We start from the raw sequence: 22,995 nt of genomic DNA on the forward strand, positions 1-22,995 counted from the left end.
CAGATACATCTTGAAATGCACTCTTAAGAGACTGTGGTACCAGTTTACAGATTTAAAAAAATATGTCAATTATAACACTAAGAGAATAAGATGCAGAATTCCATATTCCCTGATTTATTATGCTTTATAGAGCATTTCAACACCCAGCATTAATTGCTTACCTCTTCTAAGTAATTAATTCTTCCATATCATTAACAGTAGAGCTAGATACTATAATTTGCTTATCATGGTTGCTTTTGTGATTAATTTACATCAATTTCCCTTATTTTCTACTTTTAAAACACCAAACCAAGTTGGCCTAATTCTATATCTGATAAATGGGAAATTTAAATTCCCTACAACTCATTATTTAAGAAAAAGAATGAAGCAACCATTTATTCTGAGCTTTATTATGAAGGACCATGAAATGAAAGGCATAAAACTGATAAGGCAAAACTGACATCAGCCGGTACCTGGTCATAATAGTCATCTTTGGAATTTGTAAACACTCCCTCTACAATTTACAAATGAACCTTTAGCTCACTAATTAGATCACTGATTTAAAACTTAGAGGCATAATTCATTATTCTTAGAGAAGAGGGTTCAGGGCGAATTCAACGTGGTCTCTGTCCCCAAGGGGCTTTCAGTCTAGTGGCAAAGATATGCACACATGTGGCTGTATAGCAGTGATGACTGTCACACTTACAATAATGGAGACACAAAGAGAATGATGGAAAAGTGAGAGATTCTGGCCGTGATGATTTGAAAAGATTTCACCGAAGAGGGAATACTTAATGTGGTCCTTAAAGCAAAGAAGGATTTCAGTGTTTAAAAAAGAAAGGGGGAGTGTTCCGCACACAAGGACTATCTCTGTGCTGGCAGTATATTTAATCTTTACAGAAAAGGAGAAAGAGAAATTATGTGAACTGATCACCGTCAGAATGAGAGAGAATCAAAGCCACCCAGTCCCTGAATCTTTAACTCCTGGGTCAGATGGCTCCTGTTACATCCCATTGCTACCCTCCCAAGGTAGGCAAAGGTTCTCTGTGTCCACAACCATGGTTGCCCTCGATTTATCCCTTCATGTGGCCACACCCTTTGCAGGACTTGCTAGGCTGTCCAGAGAAAAACACAGAGGCAGCCATGTCTTCCTAGAACACATTACATTTCAGCTTGTGTGTAAAACTCAAAGGAACGCATCTAGGTCTATCACGAGCCCCGTTTCCCCACCGTCCTCCATCATTTCAAAGAAATGGGAACTTGTGCTTTTGCCACACAGCATGCTCAATAAAACTGTGATCCATTCCTCTAAACCTTCCATTTTTCGACTTCAGTCTTGTCAAGTGTTCCCCGTTCCAAGAAAATCATAATTTAGAATGTGGGGGAGGCTGCAGATTTTTGGCTCAGGAGGTCGTGCAGATGTTATTCCTTAAGGAAGATGATCGTGATTGCCTATGTGAGTAATGGCTGTGAGTCGGCGAGGAGCCCAAAGTTCTCTTATAGCAGAATGTATAAACCATCCTCCTACTGAAAGAGGCCCCCAGTAGGAGAATATATTATTACACATGATTCAAATTACAGGATCTGCAGCAGGGGAGCGCATGACCGATTCAGGACAGTCGCTCCCTGAATACTGATGACGGGATGACGGAATGCCTCATGAATTAAAAGGGCTGTGGTTTAGCGCCTAAATCCTTCATATGCTTTAAAAAGTGTCTATGCCTATCATTGTACTCTTTAAGCTTCTTAAACAAATCATGCACCGTTATGAAACCCTTCTCGATGTTTTAAAAATTCCATGTCTTTGAATGATTATATTCAAAATATTCATTTTTTAAAAAGGACAACGCAACGTAACCTCCTGTGCCAGAAAATTGCATCCCTTTAATGCCAATACGCAATAAAGATATGGCTCAAGAGAAATCACATTTAAGTGTGACCCAGTTTCTGCTCTTTGGGATTCGCTAAAGCAACCTGAAAATCTTCACATGCCACATGTCCCAGCCCTTTTAACTTACCTATAAAACAAATAAGTTTATCTCTGACACATCAAATACAAAATGTACCGTACGAGACCAAATTATGTTTCCAGAGGTTCTCTGCTGACAAATGAACTCATTCGGGACTATTATTGCCTTTGGTCTATTTTAGTCATGTAACAAACCAATACATTAGCTAAAGGTACGACACCGGGAGTGGAGATCAGGCACTTTTATAGAAATACCAAGGTAGATGTTAAATATTACGCATTCTAAAAAACAAAACGCTGCGGCATATTCTAAACTGATATGGAAGCCGGTCCCTTAACTTCTTTTCAAGCTGGTTCTTGTATTCAGTTTTTCTAGTAAATGGATGCAAATCAGGTGCATTGTGCTGGGATGGGAAGAGATTTGTCCAGAAATGACCTCAGTTCTATTCATTAATAAAATGACATGTTGGCTGAGGGCAGCGAAGAATGAAATATAACCAGAGTGAACTTTCCTCCATGTGACAGATGCACTTAAGTGCTTTTTGGATAAAACACAGGATGTAAAATGGCCACTGCAGCACAAAATTTGAAAACATTAAAGGAAACTCTAAGATGCAGATTGCTTGGAAAAATTGCAAGTTCTGTGGCAATGCACTCCCTTAGTCTCTAGTACCTTGTACAATTCTGAATCCCAACTTGCAAACAGCATGCTATTCGTAAGGGGGGAGCGCAGTCAGATAAAATAAACAAAGGTTTAATTTCTTTCTAAGATTTTTTTTTTTTTTTGTAAAGAAAGACGATAATTTTGCAAGGTCACAACAAAACAGAATTGTACCCAGAATCACTTTCCGGGACAGCAGACACCAGTGGGTGGGGTGGGAGGGGAAGGTAAAAGCTATCAGAGAGAATGTAGCCACATTTTTGCATAGAGGTTTAAATTATGCCACCAGAATAATTAATGGAAGGACCTAATATGGGGGGGGGGGTAACAGGAAAGAGGGGAGGCTATGTTAAACAAAGTTCATTACTGCAGGATGTAAATGAGTTTCTCACCAGTGATGTCACTGATTGGCTGAGCTGCAGAGCTGGCTTCGAGCATGGCCGGATTGGCTGCTAGCTCTTCTGGTGCCTGCCTGCTTGGGCAGCGGTTGAACCAGATACTTTCTGTCTCTCTTGTTGTCGTTTGAAGCAAATCTTGTTCAGCCCAGCTGTGTCTCCACCCTAAGAGAGAGTCTCCCTCCTGCTTCCCACAGCTCGTCTGTGAGGCGGTCGCTGCTGTGAAATACCAGCGCTTGGCACCAAGCCCAGACAGCGTTCTCAGATCCATCTATAACACACACATACAAAAAGAAAATAAAAAAAAAAAGCAGTTCTTTCATCGGAATTGCATCCTAAGGAGGATTAAGAAGGCTTCTATTGCTACTGATTTGTGTCCTTTCAATTTGATGCTAAAATAGTTTTTGAAATACAGTATCCTCTCATCTGCTGTAGAACACCATTGGTTAAAATTGGTTAAAAAAGATAGGGGGGAACCCCCCTCTGCCATGTTTACCTTGATTACAGAAAAATAATTCTTCACTTCCCCCCTAAGCACCGTAACTGATGTTTTTGGTCCCCTACCAGAATTTTAAACTCTCGCCAGATTTCTAATTATATCCGAGTCATTATTTTCAGGTTAAGACAAGGGATCTTAATTAGCATTATTTTTTAGCTATGCGAAATGAGACAGGGCATGAAACAGAAACGATCTATGGAGAGGCAGAGAGAGAGAAAGAAAAAAAATCTGTGCAGCTTTTACAGTTGAGCTGACACCCCCTCCTTCCCCGCTCTCCCTCCACCCGCCTTGCAAAAAAGAATGCAGTCATATGAACTTTACCAGACAATGGAGTACCTACAGGCTCTCCCCTAGACAAGTCCTTTATAACCAGCCAGGGCTATGTGCTGCAGACAGTGGCCAATCGGCAGGCTCCTTTCTGCAGCAGGGACACAATAGGTGCATTGGCCACACTGTCCTCCTAGCCCCTGACAGCAGTTCAGGTTCATTTATTGTACACTGGAAGGCACATATGTCTTTAATATTCACTGTGAAATTATCAGTGAGGCTGCCTTTATTTCACCGTAATTACATCAACCTAATTACCGCACATGAACTGCAATAGCACTGTTTGCACGGAGTGGCGCATAGGCATGCATGCCGTAAAAATATGCATGAACATGCTTGCTTATTTCAATAATAAAATCCCCCAATTATTTTCTTCCCAGAGCTTAATGCTTCTGTCAGAATACTAGAGCGGGTGTAGTCATCATTTCTCCCCTTCAAAAAAAAACATGTCTGTGCATACATATGTGTGTGTGTATGCAAATATACCTATATGTACACATGCATAATTTAAACATTGTTTTAGTCATATATTGGGGTGGGGTGTGGAAGTGGGACCTAGTCAGCAAATAAAAGATTACTGAGGACCTAAGGCATTTCCGCCTTATCACCAGGCATCAGAGGGAAGTAATGAGTGAATCTGTATGCATCGCCATAGCCATGCATAGATGCCGATTTATTAGGATTCCAACTATCATGAGCATCTGCATGTCTCACTTATGTATTTCCACGTTACATAATTAGAGCATTCCTTACAACACTGACTCAAAATGGTGGAAAATTAAATCTTTGCTTTTTGTGTATTAGAGTTGGGAACAGTCTGCGGTGGGAACCGCCCGCTTTTTTTTTTTTAATGCATGTTGTATTTACATATTCATGAACAGAATAGCTGTTATGACCGCTGATTCTGCAGCAGGAGATGAAAAGACAAGAGCCAGCATACAGAGTGTATTAATTTCTAGGGGAAGAATGGCAGCATACGATGACAAGGAAGAGAAGAAACTTGGGGTTTCACCGGGGAGGTTACCTCATTATATAATAAAGGATCTGGGTAGACAACTTACCAAAATATGTGTAAGTATAATAAACTTAGAAAGTAAAACCAATTTGCATTGTTCACAGCCATTCAGCCACACTGTAAAGAAATAAGCATTTTTAAATGGAGATTTCTGGCTTTGGTCTTTGTAAGTAAATAAAATTGCATTTTCTTTTACGGCTACTTAGAATATCATCAAAATGGGATGTGCTCAGCAGCTCTGAATTTTCTCATTATTTTATTATTTATATATTTCTTGTTCCAAATCAAGGATGCTAAGCTTTAAGCTAGGTTATTTCCTAAGGTGGAATTTCACCAATGTTTACCGATGTTTATGGGTATATTTTTATTTTTAGCTCATGATTCTCGAATTAGGGATGAAATTCATCATTATAGTAAGCACATTGGGAGAAATAGTACATTCATGTATAGATACATGCACATAACACATAGTTCACCCATACTAGAGAGAAAGATCCCAATGTTATTTTTATCAATTTATGTTTTATAGTCCTTTTTATTAATATTTGTAAGATTTGTATTATAAAATATATTCACATTGATTTTGCATTTTATAAGAATTTTTTAAAAGCACAGATCTTAAATCAAGTTTCGGTAGAAAGGATAGGTGAGGCAAAATCCAAACTAGACCAGTAAGAGATCACAAGACTCATTATAAAAACAAAACAAAAAATAAACAAATAGTATAAAAAACATTACACTTTTATTCCTGAACTGCAACATATATTGAAATCAAAACTGTCGATTAGTTACTCAATATAGACATAAGACAGTTCTTTTTCTAAGTAGTTGCAGAAAAACCTAAGAAGCTCCTTGCTTCACCTTGCTGATGGTTTTCCTATCAAAGTCAAGTTTTTCTAAGTCCTCAAGTAAATCACAAAACAATTTACTGGTAATCTAATTAAGATACATAGACCTCATCTTTCTTTCTCTAACATGCGTACCCCCCCCACACACACATGTGCATGCACGTGTAAATATACACATATACAACCATGGCTGTTCTCTCTGTAAGAACACACAACTTTTCTACCTAGTCATCTCAATTCTTTAATCTGGCATTGTATAAAAAAGCCTAGAAAATCAAAAAGATAATACTTAATTGTTAGCGGTCCATTTTACTAAGTAAAAATCTAAACAGGATAAACTCTAATAATATGAATAAACTCACATATGTTTAGATTCCACTAACACACAGAATGTACTTATAAATTCATCATTATACAGAGTATTTTAAAATTATTATGATAATTTTATAATATTAGTGGATGGTCTATACCTGATCTCCTTTAACAAATAAGGGTTTGTAAACAATGAACACTAGAAACAAAAGAGGCCTTGGTAAGTACTCATAGTACATTAAGCCTGGCAAGCTAGGCTTCCCACTTCTCATGATAACATAATGTCAGAGTTTGAATTATTAGATATATTGTTTCCAAAATTTAACAATACATAAACAACATTGTGTTTTTTATAGTATTTTAGTATTAGGATTTACTGTTCCACTCACACCCCAAATACAAAATGCAATTGTGAGATTTGAATAACTACTCATACCAAAATAATTTTGCAATAAAATTTCATTTGAAATCATTTTACTAGAGAACTTACATCTACAACATATCTTAGAAATTTAAACCATTAATTTTAGACACGATACCCAATGAAATTTAGTAACTAGTTGGTATATTTCCACTCATCAGGCTACTATATTTTATTAGAAATACAGTTCTGATCTTCTGTTGGGATATTCTTAATTGGTTGAGCTTTATTAAAGATAAGGAATTAATGGTGTCTTCCCATAAGATCAAAGACATGCATTTATAAAATAAGTATACAGAGAATATGAGTGCCATCTGTGTTCCCAGGATGGAAGTAAGCAAACTTCTTTCTAAAGATCAAAAGCACAACCTTAGACTTGGAATCATGATGATCTCATCAAAAGAACCAAGTCAGCACAAATTGGCTGTAAGAATGTAAAATAGCAGCCAATCACATTAATTTTAAAAATAATACAATGCGTTCTATATGTAGAGCCAACTTGGAGAGAGATGCAAAAATAATAAGCTAAAAAGCAACTTGTCTGTCTCTTGATGTGACTCATTCTTTAAAAAAAAAACACCTTAAGCCATTTTAATAAGTGTGGAAATTATGCATAGTATAATCAATGTCAAGAAACCACTGTTTATGTCTCTGTCTATACATGACAGGGATCCAGATGACAAAACAAGATGCAGTTAATCATCATGATAACTAAATATCTGGCGCTTTTGTGCCCACAAACTCACTGCTTAAAATTTCAGTGTCAGTAATTTGGATTCCATAAAAGCAATTCTTGAACTGTTTAATAATGATCAGCCTTATGAGATATGAGAATCACAGGATTTTTAAAGGTGCCATTTTTGGATTAGTGCATGAATCTGTATCCAGAGGATACTTTTTACTTTTGTGATTGATCTCATTTATATGGACCTCAAAAAAGGTTGGCTGTGCATCCCTTGTGGAATAAAACACTTAATACCTCAGTTTTTAAAACTTGTTTCTTTTGCAAAGTTCCCAGCTGTTTCAACTAGGACTGTTTATTAAAGGTGTACTTCATGGAAAAAAGAACATAATAAATCATGACATCTAAATACCCAATGGAACAGAACTTTCTGAAGTAGATTAATCACTTAAAGAGAAATATTCTATTAAAACAACAGCCACAGGTCTTACCAATTGTTAACATCATGCTCTATAATTACTATTATTTGCTATTCTATAGAAAAGGAATAGCAGAAAACTTGAAAAGAAAAATAAGAACCTTTCATCTAAGAAGTTCTCACCAAGCTTCTAAAATTATCTCATAGTCTTTGGGTAATGATTTTCATCTAAATAAAAATTGCTTTTAACATCCAGGATGATTAAGAGAGAAATGTCCTACTCAAGCCATGACATAAATCCAGAATTAGTTTAAGCAATGGTTGCTAAATCTATGATTAATAAGAAAATTATCTGATTTATCTCATAATCTACGTGCAGTAAAATAAAAAATTCATTTGCTCTATAGGACTGATGTGAAAAGGAAACATGGTTTCTTTCCACTTTAAAACCGATCTAATTTTTCTCGTTTGCCCATCCCATCAAGTAACTGGGGGTGGGATGGGGAAATTAAATTTGCCAACTTATCTCATTCTTTTATGGTTTCAGTGGTCTCTTTTGAGTTATTTCCCCTGTGGTAGACAGACTAATACTCCTCCAGAAATGTCCACACTCTAATCACCAGAACCTGTGCATGTTTCCCCACATGGCAAAGGGGAATTAAAGTTACTGGTAGAATTAGGGACGCCTGGGTGCCTCAGTTGGTTAAGCACCTGACTTGGCTCAGGTCATGATCTCAAGGCTTGTGGGTTCAAGCCTTCTGTGGGGCTCTGTGCTGCCAGCTCAGAGCCTGGAGTCTGCTTTGGATTCTGTGTCTCCCTCTCTCTCTCTCTGCCCTTCCCCATTTTAAGCTCTATCTCTCAAAAATAAATAAATGTTTAAAAAATGCTTGTGGAATTAAGGTTGCTAATCAGCTGATTTTAAAATAGGGACATTGCCCTAGATTATCTCCATAAGCCCAAAGTAATCACCAGTGTCCTTCCAAGTAGAAGATGAAGCATAAGAAAAAAGTTAGAGATGTGACTACAGAGGAAAGGTCAGAGAAATGAGATGCAACACCATAGACTTTCAAGGTGGAACAAGGAAGAAAGGAGCCTCCAGAGGCTGGAAAAGGAAAGGAAAGGAACACAGCTCTGCCAATATCTTGACTTCAGCCTGGTGACGCCCATTTTGGACATCCAATCTCAAGAATTATAAGATAATATATTTGTGTTGTTTTAAGCCACTAAATTTGTATTGATTTCTTACAGTAGCAATAGGAAACCAATACATGCTATATTTTGAGTAAATGAAGGTTTTAAGTCAAATGTCCCTCTTCTCCAAAATGATGGGGAAGGGACTGACTTAGCAATCCTGTGATTTTGCAGAATGGAGAATTGTGTCTCTTCTTTGTGTGCTTTTTCTGATCTCTGGATCTGCGTAGGGTTCACTGATAGCTGATCCTGTGAGCCACTGGAGCATGGTGTTGGCTCTCAAAGCTGAAGTCTATGCATCTCAGCACTTTTCCTGGTCATAATATCCTCATGCTGTGTAACCTCTTAGTTCTAGCTTCTGTTGGAAAATTGATCCTTTCAACCTCATTGACTTTACCTACAATGGCATGTAAAAATGTTTGGATCCTCTGTAAACTGTTTGTAATGAATCTCCTCCATGTTGTTCTGACATGAATCTTAACATGACTGAGCATTCAGATGGGATTACACTCTCTCAGTTCATGTCCAGTCAATCTCTGCTACCATGAGCAGTGTCCCTGCACCTCCACCACAGGGTCACCAAATGTATCTAGTGGTATATTGAATAAAAAACTTCTCTTGGAACTTCAGCCCAGAGAAAGGAGAGCAAGTACACACACTTACACCTGGTCTGTCCATTTGTTTTCTTCTTCCTACACTGACCCAGGTCAGAAGGATTAGTGTTTATTCTCATATGATAGATTTCTATTTATATCATATCCTCTTCCTTCATGAGAGGGCACCATAAACCCTTCTTTCACTGAGCTTAAATGGTAGAATGACTATAGAAGAATAGGGAACATGATTTACAAGGTTAAAAATGTACTTTTTTACTATTTCAAAATATTATGCCCAAGGACTACTGGTTAAAATAGCAAATTTGATCTCTACATCTTACTAACACTACAGAAAAAAATATTCTGTTTTTCTTTATGGGGGTAACACAGAGAACAAAGGGGGAAAACAAAATAAACATCTGAAAGGTGGAAACAGAACAAAATTTGGGAAAATGGAACAAAATTAAGAAATATGGATAATTGGTGACTGACTTCCCAGACCTAAGAAAACTAGATCAGCAGTAGATAAAGCCAGAAACCACATCAAGAAAGTTTTAAGAATCAGAAGCACCAGATACTTTGGGACTTGGCAATAGGTAAGGGGTGGATTAAGAAAATGGTTTGTATATATTGACAAGGAAGTTAAATCACTACATGTCATCCTCTACTCATTTTTATGTGTACAGAACCCCAACACCCCACCACAGCATGACTGAAGGTTTATTTTCTAAACTAGATAAAACAGAATTGACACAATTAAGGATAGAGTTCTCATACTCCTGCGAGCAGCTTTAAGTCAATATATGCATTCTAGATATTGAGACTCTTCGCACACTATTATCGTCTCTGTCTAGGTTGGCTTCCAAACTGATAGCCTGTGCATCTTCTTTTCTGAGCAAATTGATTTGACTAAATAAATAGATAAATAAACAAACAAACATAGAACGTAGAAATCATGGTTAGCTATACAACAACAAAAAAATATTATCTGCTTCCATAGTAGAGATTTTTTCCTATAAGGTGGACATCAAACAAGAAGCCTCATTTCTCATCACTCTATAAATGTGTATGAAAAATATTGGTGATGGAATATGAGTAGAATCAAGGTGCACACCTTCTGGGCCTGGCAGGTCCATAAAACCTTGTTATAGAGCTCTTCCTTATGTTATTTTTCCCTTTTGAGCTGTATAAAATGTAGATGACCTCAAGGGTGGCCTTAAACATCAGATATTAAAGATGGCAAAGTCTCTGTTGGTCTAGAGCACTAAATGACTGTGTATAGAAGGGATGCTCTCCAATATAATTATCTGCTCAGTATGATCAAATGAGCAAAAAACAACTTTTATGTGTATTTCAGGCATTTAACACTTGGGGTCTATTGAACATAGAAAATAGCATAATATGTCATACATACAACGATTATACCAGCCACATTACATATAGTGAAACACATTAATAAGCTTCATTCATTCATTCATGCAGAGCTTCTGTTAACTTTATAGTCCTTACCTCTTAATCCTAAACAGAATACTAGATATAGTGCAGATATAGACCACTGACTATACAAGATGGAAATTAGGGGGAAAAAACATGTAACAAGAACAAAGGCAACAAGAGTATACCAGTTAAAGTTTTTTAAATGATTATCATTAATGCCGACCAAGAAATATGAAAAACTATTACATCCATAAGAGAGTAAAAGATGTTACAAAAGAGTCTAAATTACCAAAAAATAAAAGCTACCAACACTGAATTTAAATTCATGATAATAAAAAGGAAAAACTAAAAAGAAATCGGAATTTAAGCTTGAGAAGAATCTTTCACAAAGTACAGAAAAAGACAAATCTACAACAGAAGAGGAACTATGAAAAATTATAAGACAGTTTCAGAAAGTACAAAATTTAAACAATAGTAAAGTTTATGGGGAAAAAATTAAGAAAATTAAGAAAGAAAAAGAGCAACAATATAATCAAGGAAGTACTCTGGAACTAGAGAACACAAATTTCCAGAAAGACTTCCCTAACTGTCCAGCAAAATAAATGAATATGAATTCACACCATGGAATATTATTACAAAATTTCCAATTACTAGGGACAGGAACTTCTAGTTCTGGCAATGGATAGATTAGATGACATTAAACAAATGCTCCTCCTAAAAACAATTATGAATGTGAACGGAATATGAAAATTAACTGAGAGCATTGGAGTACAATGAACATATATAGAAATAAAGATGCTGTAATCCTTGAGGAAAGAGAAGTGTATAGTAAGAGGCCTCCATATTCATCCCAACTTTTTCTTTATGTGTATCTTTTAATGTGTGGTGCAGGAAATTTGAGCCCAAGCATTTAACAGCAGTCTTACTGGCTAAGGAGATATAATTCAAGGTTAGAGCTGATAGAGTACTGAAACTTGACGAGCATGAGCACAGAGAGAAAAAAACAACAGATAAATGAGTTTCAAAATGCATGTGCGATTGCCTCTCCAGTCACTGCCTGACATCTGGGCTGGGTATGTACACGTGCAAGGTAAAAATTCAAGAAACCCAGGAGAAAATAGCAGTTGGGAAACTAAAAATCTAAACAGCTATTTCATTTAATAAGTGATGTTGGTAAGACAGAGATGGGAATTTAAACCTCACTGAGATACAGAATTTTCTGAGAGTTCTATTTAGCCCATTGATAATTCATTCATTAGGGATTGTGATCTCATCCTCGGGTTACAACCATGACCTAGAACCAAGGGCTTTTTCTAGTATTAAAGGTAAAAAAATAGATGATAACCCTAATCAACTCTAAAGTTAACACTGTACAGGACTTTATTGTTCCTATATTTCATCCCAAATTTCTTGTTCTAGTTTTCATCCCAAATTTCTTGTATCCAACAAAAACTTACAACACGTTTTTAAAAATACAGGACAAATTTACTAAGAAATAAGGAGAAAGAAACAGAAAGAGATGCACAAATGATTCCGGTGTGAAATCAACAGACAAGTACTCTAAATAATGATAATTGATCTTCCTTTGCGGGTATGGAGAAGGCAGTAGGGAGGAGGCAAAATGGCAGAGAAATGGGGAGTTCCATACTTCCCACCTGCATCTCTCAAACAAAGAAGGGCTGAACCCAAAGGAGTCTGAACTGCAAGAGTCTGGGAGGAAAAGAGATGGAGTCCACTAAGAGTACTGCCTCATTGCCTCATAAGGCTACCTCAAGAAACAAAGCAAATTACACATGGTGAAGAGTCCTGAATATCACTATGAGTAGGAAAATAAAATAACCAAAGTCACAACAAGAGAAACGAAGGGACACCAGTAAAAGAACACTTCCTGAATGGACAGGCCCTCGACAGTCTATGAACCTCCTTTAGTATAGCAGTACTTGCAGGTGCAGAGCACATAACAAGCTTTTAAAATATATAAGAGAAGTGTCTGTTCATCTCTTCTGCCCATTTCTTCACTGGGTTATTTGTTTTGTGGGTCCTTTATCTGATATGAACAGATACTTCTCCAAAGAGGACATCCAGATGGCCTACAGGCACATGAAATGATGCTCAACATCACTCATCATCAGGGAAACACAAATCAAGACCACACTGAGATACCACCTCACACCAGTCGGAGTGGCTAAAATGAACAAATCAAGAGACTATAGATGCTGGCGAGGGTGTGGAGAGATGGGCACCCTCCTACACTGTTGGTGGGAATGTAAACTTATGCAGCCTCTATGGAAAAGTGTGGAGGTTCCTCAAAAAACTATCCATAGAACTCCCTTATGACCCAGCAATAGCACTGCTAGGGATTTACCCAAGGGATACAGAAGTGCTGATGCATAGGGGCACATGTACCCCAATGTTCATAGCAGCAATGTCAACAATAGCCAAATCATGGGAAGAGCCTAAATGCCCATCACCTGATGAGTGGATCAAGAAGATGTGGTATATATACACAATGAAGTGCTACATGGCGATGAGAAAGAATGAAATATGCCATTTGTAGAAACGTGGATGGACCTTTAGGGTGTCATGCTAAGCGAAATAAGTCAGGCAGAGAAGGACAGATACCATATGTTTGCACTCATAGGTCTGGCAGGAAAGCAGGAGAAACCTGATGGAGGACCAGGGGGAGGGGAAGAGGGAAAGAGAGTTGGGGGGAGAGAGGGATGCAAAACTTGAGAGACTGTTGAATGCTGAAAATGAACTGAGGGTTGAAGGAAAAGGGAGACGGGGAAAAGGGGTGGTGGTGATGGAGGAGGGCCCTTATGGAGAAGAGCACTGGGTGTTGTATGGAAACCAATTTGACAATAAACTATTTAAAAAATTACACTAATTTAAAAAAATAAAATATATAAGAGACAGAAAATTAGTCAAAATGACAAAACAGAAGAACTCTCCTTGAAAGAAATTCCAGGAAGAAGTGAGAACTAAAGAATTTGTTAAAGAAGATATAAGCAATGTAGCTGACCAAGAATTTAGAACAATAGTCATAAAATTAATCTCTGGACTTGAAAAAGGCATAGAAGACACCAGAGACCCTATTGCTACAAAGATTATGGACCTTAAAAATAGTTGTGATGAATTTAAAAATGCTATATATGAGGTGTATAATAAAATGGAGGCAACCACCACACAGATTGAAGAGGCAGAGAGGAGAGTAGGTGAATTAGAAGACACAATTGTAGAAAAAGAGGAAGCCAAGAAAAAGATAAATTGACCCAAGAGCATGAAAGGAGAGTTCAAAAACTGAGAGATACAATCAAATGGAACAATATCCATATCATAGAAATTCCAAAAGAAGAAGAGAGAGAAAGAGGCTGAAGGGTTACTTGAACAAATTATAGCCAAGAATTTCCCCAATCTCGGGAAAGAAACAGACATTGAAATCCAAGAGGCACAGAGAACTTCCCTCAGATGTAACTTGAATCAATCTTCTGCACAACATGTTTATAGTGAAACTGGCAAAATATAAGGATAAAGAGAGAACTCTGGAAGCAGCTAGGGATAAAAGGGCCCTGACATACAAAGGGAGACCTATCAGGGTAGTTGCAGACCTATCTACTGAAACTTGGCAGACTAAAAAGGAATGACAGGAAGTCTTCAAAGTGATGAATAGAAAAAACATGCAGCCAAGAATCCTTTATCCAGCAAGCCTGTCATTCAAAGTAGAAGGAGAGATAAAGGTTTTTCCAAACAAACAAAAATCGAAGGAATTCATCACCACTAAACCAGTCCTACAAGAAATCCTAAGGGGAACTCTATGAGAGAAATGTTGCAGGAAACACAAGGTACCAGAGGCACCACTACAAGCATGAATCCTCCAGAGAACACAGAGACTCTAAACCCATATTTTTCAATAATAACACTGAACGTAAATGGACTAAATGCTCCAATAAAAAGCATAGAGTATCAGAATGGATGAAAAATCAAGATCCATATCTTTGCTGTCTATACAAGACTCATTTTAGACCTGAGAGCACCTTCAGATTGAAAGTAAGTGGATGGAGAAATATCTATCATGCAACTGGAAGTCAAAAGAAAGCTGGAGTAGCCATATTTATATCGGACAAACAGCACCTTAAAGTAAAGGAAGTAATAAGAGATGAAGAAGGGCATTATATAATAATTACAGGGTCTATCCATCAGGAAGAGCTAACAATTATAATTATAATTCGGTCTAGGCACCAAATTCGGGAGAACCCAAATATATAAAGCAATTAACCACAAACAGAAACAATCTTACTGATAAGAATGTGCTAATTAAAGGAGACTTTAATACTCCACTTACAGCAATGGATAGATCAACTAGACAGAAAATCACTAAAGAAACAATGGACCTGAATGACACATTGGACCAGATGGATTTGACAGATATATTTAAAACTCTACATCCTGGGGCACCTGGGTGGCTCAGTCGGTTAAGCATTCAGCTCAGCTCAGGTCATGATCTCACTGTTTGTGGGGTGGGGTCCCATATCAGGCTCTGTGCTAACAGCTAGCTCAGAGCCTGGAGCCTGCTTCAGATTCTGTGCCTCCCTCTCTCACTGACCCTTCCCTGCTTGTGCTATCTCTCTCTGTCTCTCAAAAATAAATAAAAAACACTAAAATAAATTATTTAAAAAAAATAAAAAGAACTCTACACCCTGAGGCTATGGAATTCACTTTCTTCTCAAGTGCACATGGTACATTCTCCCAGATAGATCACATACTGCATCATAAAGCATCCCTCAGTAAACATAAAATAATTGAGAACATACCTTGAATACTTTCAAATCACAATGCTATGAAACTTGAAATAAATCACAGGAAAAAGTCTGGAAAACCTCTAAAAACATGGAGGTTAAAGAACACCCTACTAAAGAACATTTGGGCCAATCAGGCAATTAGAGAAGAAACTTAAAAATATATGGAAACAAATAAAAATGAAAATACAACATTCAAATTCTTTGGGATGCAGCAAAGGCAGTTCTAAGAGGAAATAAATTGCAAACTGAGCCTATTTCATGAAACTAGAAAAAGCCCAAATACAAAATCTAACATCACATCTTAAGGAACTAGAAGCAGAGCAGCAAGAGCATCCCAAACTCAGCAGAAGAAGAGAAATAATAAAGATCAGGGCAGAAATAAATGATATAAAATCCAAAAAAAAATCAGTTCAACAGTTCAATGAAACCAAGAGTTGGTTTCATACAGCATCTTTCTTAGTAAAAACCCTCAAGTCGGGATAGAAGGAATTTACTTAAACATCATAAAAGTCATTTATGAAAATCCCACAGCTAAAATCATTCTCAATGGGGAAACATTGAGAGCTTTCCCCCTGAGATCAGGAACACGACAGGGGTGTCCACTCTCACCACTGTTGTTTAACATAGTGCTGGAAGTCCAAGCATCAGCAATCAGAAAACAAAAGGAAATAAAAGTCGTCAGAATTGGTAAAGATGAAGTTAAACTTTCACTTTTCACGAATCACATGATACTCTACATGGAAAACCCGACAGACTCCACCAGAAGCCTACTAGTACTGATTCATGAATTCAGCAAAGTCTCAGGTTACAAAATCAATGTACAGAAATCAGTTGCATTTTTATACACCAATAACGAAGCAACAGCAAGAGAAATCAAGAAACTGATCCCATTCACAATTGCACAAAAAAGCATAAAATACCTAGGAATGAACCTAACCAAAGATGTAGAATATCTGTATGATGAAAACTATAGAAAGCTTATAAAGGAAATTGAAGAAGACACCAAGAAATGGAAAAATATTCTAAGCTCATGGATTGGAAGAATATGGTTAAAATGTCATTACCACCCAAAGCAATCTATACATTCAATGCAATTCCAATCAAAATTGCACTAGCATTCTTCTCAAAGCTAGAACAACAATCCTAAAATTTGTATGGAATGACAAAAGACCCCAAATAGCCAAAGGAATATTAAATAAGAAAACCAAAACGGGAGGCATCACTATCCCAGACTTTAGCCTCTACTACAAAGCTGTCATCATCAAGACAGTATGGTATTTGGCACAAAAACAGACACATAGACCAAAGGAATAGAGAACCCAGAATTGGACCCACAAATGTATGGCCACTTAATCTTTGACAAAGCAGGAAAGAGTATCCAATAGAAAAACGCCTCTTTAACAGATGGTGATGGGAAAGCTGGACAGCAGCATGCAAAAGAATGGAACTAGGCCATTTTCCTAAACCATACACACACAAAAAAAACCCTTAAAATGGATGAAAGACCTGAAGGTGAGCCAGGAAACTATCAAAACTCTAGAGGAGAAAGCAGGAAACAACCTCCTTGACCTCAGCCGCAGCAATTTCCTTCCTACTTGACACATCCCCAAAGGCAAGGGAATCAAGAGTAAAAATGAACTATTGGGACCTCATCAGGATAAAAAGCTTCTGCACTGCAAAGGAAACAATCAAGAAAGCTAATAGGCAACCAATGGAATGGGAAAAGATAGTTGCAAATGAGGTATCAGATAAAGGGCTAGTATCCAAAATCTATAAGGAATGCACAAAACTCCACACCCAAAAAAGCAAATAATCCCATGAAGAAATGGGCAGAAGACATAAACAGACACTTTTCCAAAGAGGACATCCAGATGGCCAACAGACACATGAAATGATGCTCAGCGTCCCTCATCATCAGGGAAATACAATCCAAACCACAGTGAGATACCACCTCAAGCCAGTCAGCATGACTAAAATGAACAAATCAGGAGACTATAGATGCTGGCGAGGATGTGGAGAAACAAGCACCCTCCTACACCATTGGTGGGAATGTAAACTTGTGCAGCCGCTCTGGAAAACCGTGTAGAGGCTCCTCAAAAACTTAAAAATAGAACTCCCCTATGACCCAGGAATAGCACTGCTAGGAATTTACCCAAGAGATACAGTAGTGCTGATGCATAGGGGCACAGGTACCCCAATGTTCACAGCAGCACTTTCAACAATAGCCAAATCATAGAAAGAGCCTAATTGTCCATCAACTGATGAATGCATCATGATGTGGTTTATCTATAGAAAGGAGTACTACATGGCAATGAGAAAGAATGAAATCTGGCCATTTGTAGCAACCTGGGTGGAACTCGGGTGGAACTCGAGGGTGTCATGCTAAGTGAAATAAGTAAGGCAGAGAAAGGAAAGATACCATAGTTTTTACTCATATGTGGAACAGGAGAAACTTAACAAAGGACCATGGGGAAGGGGTAGGGGAAAAAATAATCAGGGGGAGGGAGGGAGGCAAACCTGATAGACTCTTGAATACTGAGACCAAAATGAGGGCGGATAGGGGTGGGGGAGAGGGGAAGGGGGGTGATAGGCATGGAGGAGGGCACTTGTTGGGATGAGCACTAGGTATTATATGGAAACCAACTTGACAATAAAGTAGAAAAGAAAAAATAAAATAACTATAATTGATGCCGTCATAAAATTAGAGGAAATATGGAGAATTTCACTAAAGATAAGGCATTACAATGGAAATTGTAGAATTGTGAAAATATAAAACTAAATTTCCATAGACTGTAATAATTCAGGGATGATACTGTTATATGTAGGAGAACCTCAAAAACATGAATACAAGAATATATTACTAAAAAGCTAATCATAAGATCAGTAAAATTAAAAATCTGGATTAATCCAGAGAAAGACAAAAGAAGAAATAATAAATAGAACAACTAGAAGACAACTGCAAGATTAATTTAAAACCAATTATATCATTAAATGTATATGCACTAATTATTCAAGATTAGACATATAACATGGTTGAACTATATACTGTTTTTAAGACACAAACTTTAAATATAAGAGCAGATACAAATTGAGAGTAAAAAGATGGAGAAAGCCATTTCCAAACCATATACTAAAACAAAACAAAATAAAACAAACAAACAAAAAACAACAACCTTGAATTACCAGACTTAAGATGGCAGAGTAGTATGGGGACCCTGACCTTGTCTCAGCTGAAACAAGCTCGATCTGACCTGAAACACAGTTAGATCAACATCAAACCATTTTGAACACCTAGGAAACTGTTCTGAGGACTAACGCAACAATCTACATAATTGGAGCCAGAGAACATGGCAGGTGCATGGTGCAGAGAGGTGGACAGGGGAGAGAAAACCCATTGAGCCGCAGACGGTAGGGAGCTGCTTTCAAGGAGAGAGGATAGAGAGAGAAAGAGGAAGAGGGTGCAGTGAATTGAGATTGAACAAGAAAACCACCTCCCCACACCAATAGCTAGAGAGAAAGACAGAGAGACAGAGACAGAGATAGAGAGACAGAGAGAAAATACTCTCAGGGGACTGGACAAAATATCTGTTCCCCAAAACCACTGATAGGGAGAAAGCAGAGGGTTTCAATATCACTGGTATTCTATAAACAGTGGAGTGCAGAGTCTGAAGTTCTGGACTTCAGTGTCTAGTGGTGTTCCGATGAGGAAGTAGGATGAATCCCCAGGAGTAGACAGCAGGGTATGAGGGTTCCATGTGCCACATGAGGAGAAATGGTTCCCCGGCTTGGAGTGCATTTGGTAGATACTATATAGCAAAGGTCCCAGCAGACCCCAAAGAGCAGCCAGGTTCACAGGTATTGGGACAAAGACTCCAGAGTGTAGCAAAACCTGGCACCAGCTGTCTATTTTGATTTGCCATAATCTCTGAACCTTTACCAGTGCTTGATCACATCAAGATTTTCTGGGGCAAACCATCTGGGGCGACCATTGCTCAGTGAGTCCCTCCCCCAAAGAGTGGGTCTAAGCTGCAAAGGTCTCTGTAGTTTGAAGGTTTGAAACATACCCCCATCTGAGATAAAACTCTGGAGGAAGGTGCCACCTGACAAGCAGACAGCTTAGACATGGACAGGGTAGAGATGAGGAGCAGAGACCTAAGACAAAAGGCAGGTGCTTAATCACAGGTCATTGAGGGTACAGGAAATCTCCCAGAAACTAGAGAGTTGGATAAAGTCATTTTCACTTCTAGGATGCTAGATCATACACCACATGACCTAACCCAGTAAGCTAAGTGTGCCACCTATTGGAGAACAGAGCCATTACACCGAGCCCGCCCTCTCGTGCTATCCGGGCACATCCCCCAGAACACGAGGACAAATCCTTTCCACCTGTATTAGTCTATGGACTACCATGTGCTGCAAAGTTTCAGTTCTAGCGGAAACTGAATGGAATGTATTTCGGGATTCATTCTGTTTGCTTGTTCATTTGTTTTCTTTGCTTCTATTTTTGCTTAGGTTGTTTTCTTTTTTCCCTTCTCTTTCTTGGATAAAAAAAAGCAAATTCTTTTCTATCCTATTTTATTATCTTTGTTTTATTTTATCATATTTTATTATTTAAAATTTGTTTTATTTTTAAATTTTTTAAATTTTTTTTACCTTCTCTTTTTTCTCTGTTCTAACAAGCTTCTTTCAACAAGCAGAACAAAACACACCTAGGGTCTAGCTTCCTTTATTTGATTTTTTAATTTAAAAAGTTTAATTATTTTATTAACATTTTTCTTCCTCTAAAATGACAAGATGGAAAAATCCACCCTAAAAGAAAGAACAGGAAGAAATGACATACAGGGATTTAATCAACACAGATACAAGTAAGATGTCAGAACTACAATTTAAAACCACGATCATGGGGCACCTGAGTGGGTAAGTCGGTTAAGCATCTGGCTTTGGCTCAGGTGATGATCTCACAGTTCGTGGGTTCAAGCCACACATTGGGCTCTTAGCTGACAGATAGCTCAGAGCCTGGAGCCTGCTTCAGATTCTGTATCTTCCTCTCTCTCTGACCCTCCCCTGCTTGTGCTATCTCTCTCTGTCTCTCAAAAATAATTTAAAAACAAAAAAATTTTAATATTAAATAAAACCATGATTATAAAAATACTAGTTTATATTGAAAAAAAGCGTAGAAGACACCAGAGAATCCCTTTCTGAGGAGATAAAAGAACTAACTAAAGCCAAAATTGAAAAAGCTATAACTGAGATGCAGTCTCAAATGGATGACGTGACAGCAAGGATGGACAAAACAGAGCAGTGAATCAGTGAGATAGAAGATAAAAGAAGAAAAGAAGAAAGCAGATAAAAGCAGAAAAGAAGAGAAAAACAAAGGCAAAACATCATGATATAAAACTTAGAGAACTAAGTAACTTATTAAAGAGAAATAATGTTTGACTGATAGGCATCCCAGAAGAGGAAGAGAGAGAAAAAGAGGCAGAAGGTTTATGTGAACAAATTATAGCTGAAAACTTTTCTAGTCTGGGGCAGGACACAGACATCAAAATCCAAGAAGCACAGAGATTCTCATTAGAGTCAACAAAAACTGATCATCACCAAGGCATATCATAGTCAAATTCACGAAATACACAGACATGGAAAGAAGTTTGAAAGCAGTAAGGGGAAAAAGCCTTAACATACAAGGGAAGACAGATCAGATCTGCAGCAATTCTGTCCACAGAAACTTGGCAAGCCAGAAAGGAGTGGCAGGATATGTTTAATGTGCTGAATCAGAAAATATGCAGCCAAGAATTCTTTATCCAGCAAGGCTCTCATTCAAAATAGAAGGAGAGATAAAGAGTTTCCAAGACAAATAAAAACTAAAGGAGTTCGTGACCACTAGCCAGCCCTGCAAGAAATTTTAAGGGGGACTTTTGACTGAAGAAACTAAACAAAACAAAACAAAAAACCCCAAAGCAACAAAGACTGGAAAGCTTCAGAGAACATCACCAGAGACACCAAACTCTATAGGCAACACAATGGCCCTAAGTTCCTATCTTCAAATAATCACTCAAAGTGTAAATGGACTAAATGCTCTAATCAAAAGACATAGCATATCAGAATGAATTAAAAAAAAAAAAACAAGATGCATCTATATTCTGCTTACCAGAGACTCATTTTAGATCTAAAGATACTTTCCGATATTGAAAGTAAGGGAATGGAGAACCATCTAATGGGCATCAAAAAAAAAAAAAAAAAAAAAAAAGCCAGAATAGCCATACTTATAGCAAACAAACTAGATTTTAACACAAAAACTGTAATAAAAGAGGAAGAAAGGCATTATATCATTATTAAGGGATTTATCCACCAAAAAGATCTATCAATTGTAAATATTTATGTCACCAACTTGGAAGCACCCAAATATATAAATAAACATCACAAACATAAAGGAACTCACTGATAATAATACCATAATAGTAGGGGATTTTACAATTGTATGAAGAACCATAAAATATCTAGGAATAAACCTAACCAAAGATGTAAAAGATCTGTATGAAAGATCTGTATGATGAAAACTGTAGAAAGCTTATGAAAGAAATTGAAGAAGACACAAATAAATGGAAAAACATTCTATGCTCATAGATCAGAAGAACAAATATTGTTAAAATGTCAATACTACCCAAAGCAATCTACACATTCGATGCAATCAATCAAATATAGCACCAGCATTCTTCATAGAGCTAGAACAAACAATTCTAAAGTACGTATGGAACCAGCAAAGGCTCCAAATAGTCACAAATATATGTATAGTGTGGTTCCATTCATATGCAGTTCAAGAACAAGCATAACTCATCAATAGTGATAGAGATCAGAATGGTGTTTATTTTTGGTGGAGAAGGATATTAACAAAAAAGGGACAAAAGAAAACTTTCTGATCTCAGTAAATTTTTAATATCTGAATCTGGATAGTAGTTACACAGATATGCACTTGTGAAAACTTATCAAGATGTACACTTAAGATTTCAGCACCCTACTATATATGTGTTCCATCCTATTCAAACTTATTTTTTAATATAGTGGGAGATAATTTTCATTGAAATGAAAGGAAAACAAAAAAAAGAGGATAATCTGAGATGTCACAGTCAAGAAACCCAATATGGAAGAGAGGCACAGAATATCTCTGAGGATAGGTGAAGAAAGATCCCACACCACTGCTGTACTCCACCCACAAAGAGCCACCAAGGCAGATGCAAGCAGTATGACTTAGCAAGTGACGATGTTGAGGGCTATCCCAGACATCCCTCTTGCCACTGCCCTATTCTTGAAGTAATAATGTCAAGTGGAGCCTTGCCTTGTCATGGGTTGATGAAGATTCTGGTTTCCCTTCTAGGCCCTGTTGTCTTATAGGTTGAATATCCTCATTTTACCCCACAGCCAGCACCCTGCTTTGACATTCTCTTAAGA

The sequence above is a fragment of the Suricata suricatta genome, chromosome 5, assembly GCF_006229205.1.
Source record: "Suricata suricatta isolate VVHF042 chromosome 5, meerkat_22Aug2017_6uvM2_HiC, whole genome shotgun sequence".
Classification (NCBI taxonomy): Eukaryota; Metazoa; Chordata; class Mammalia; order Carnivora; family Herpestidae; genus Suricata; species Suricata suricatta.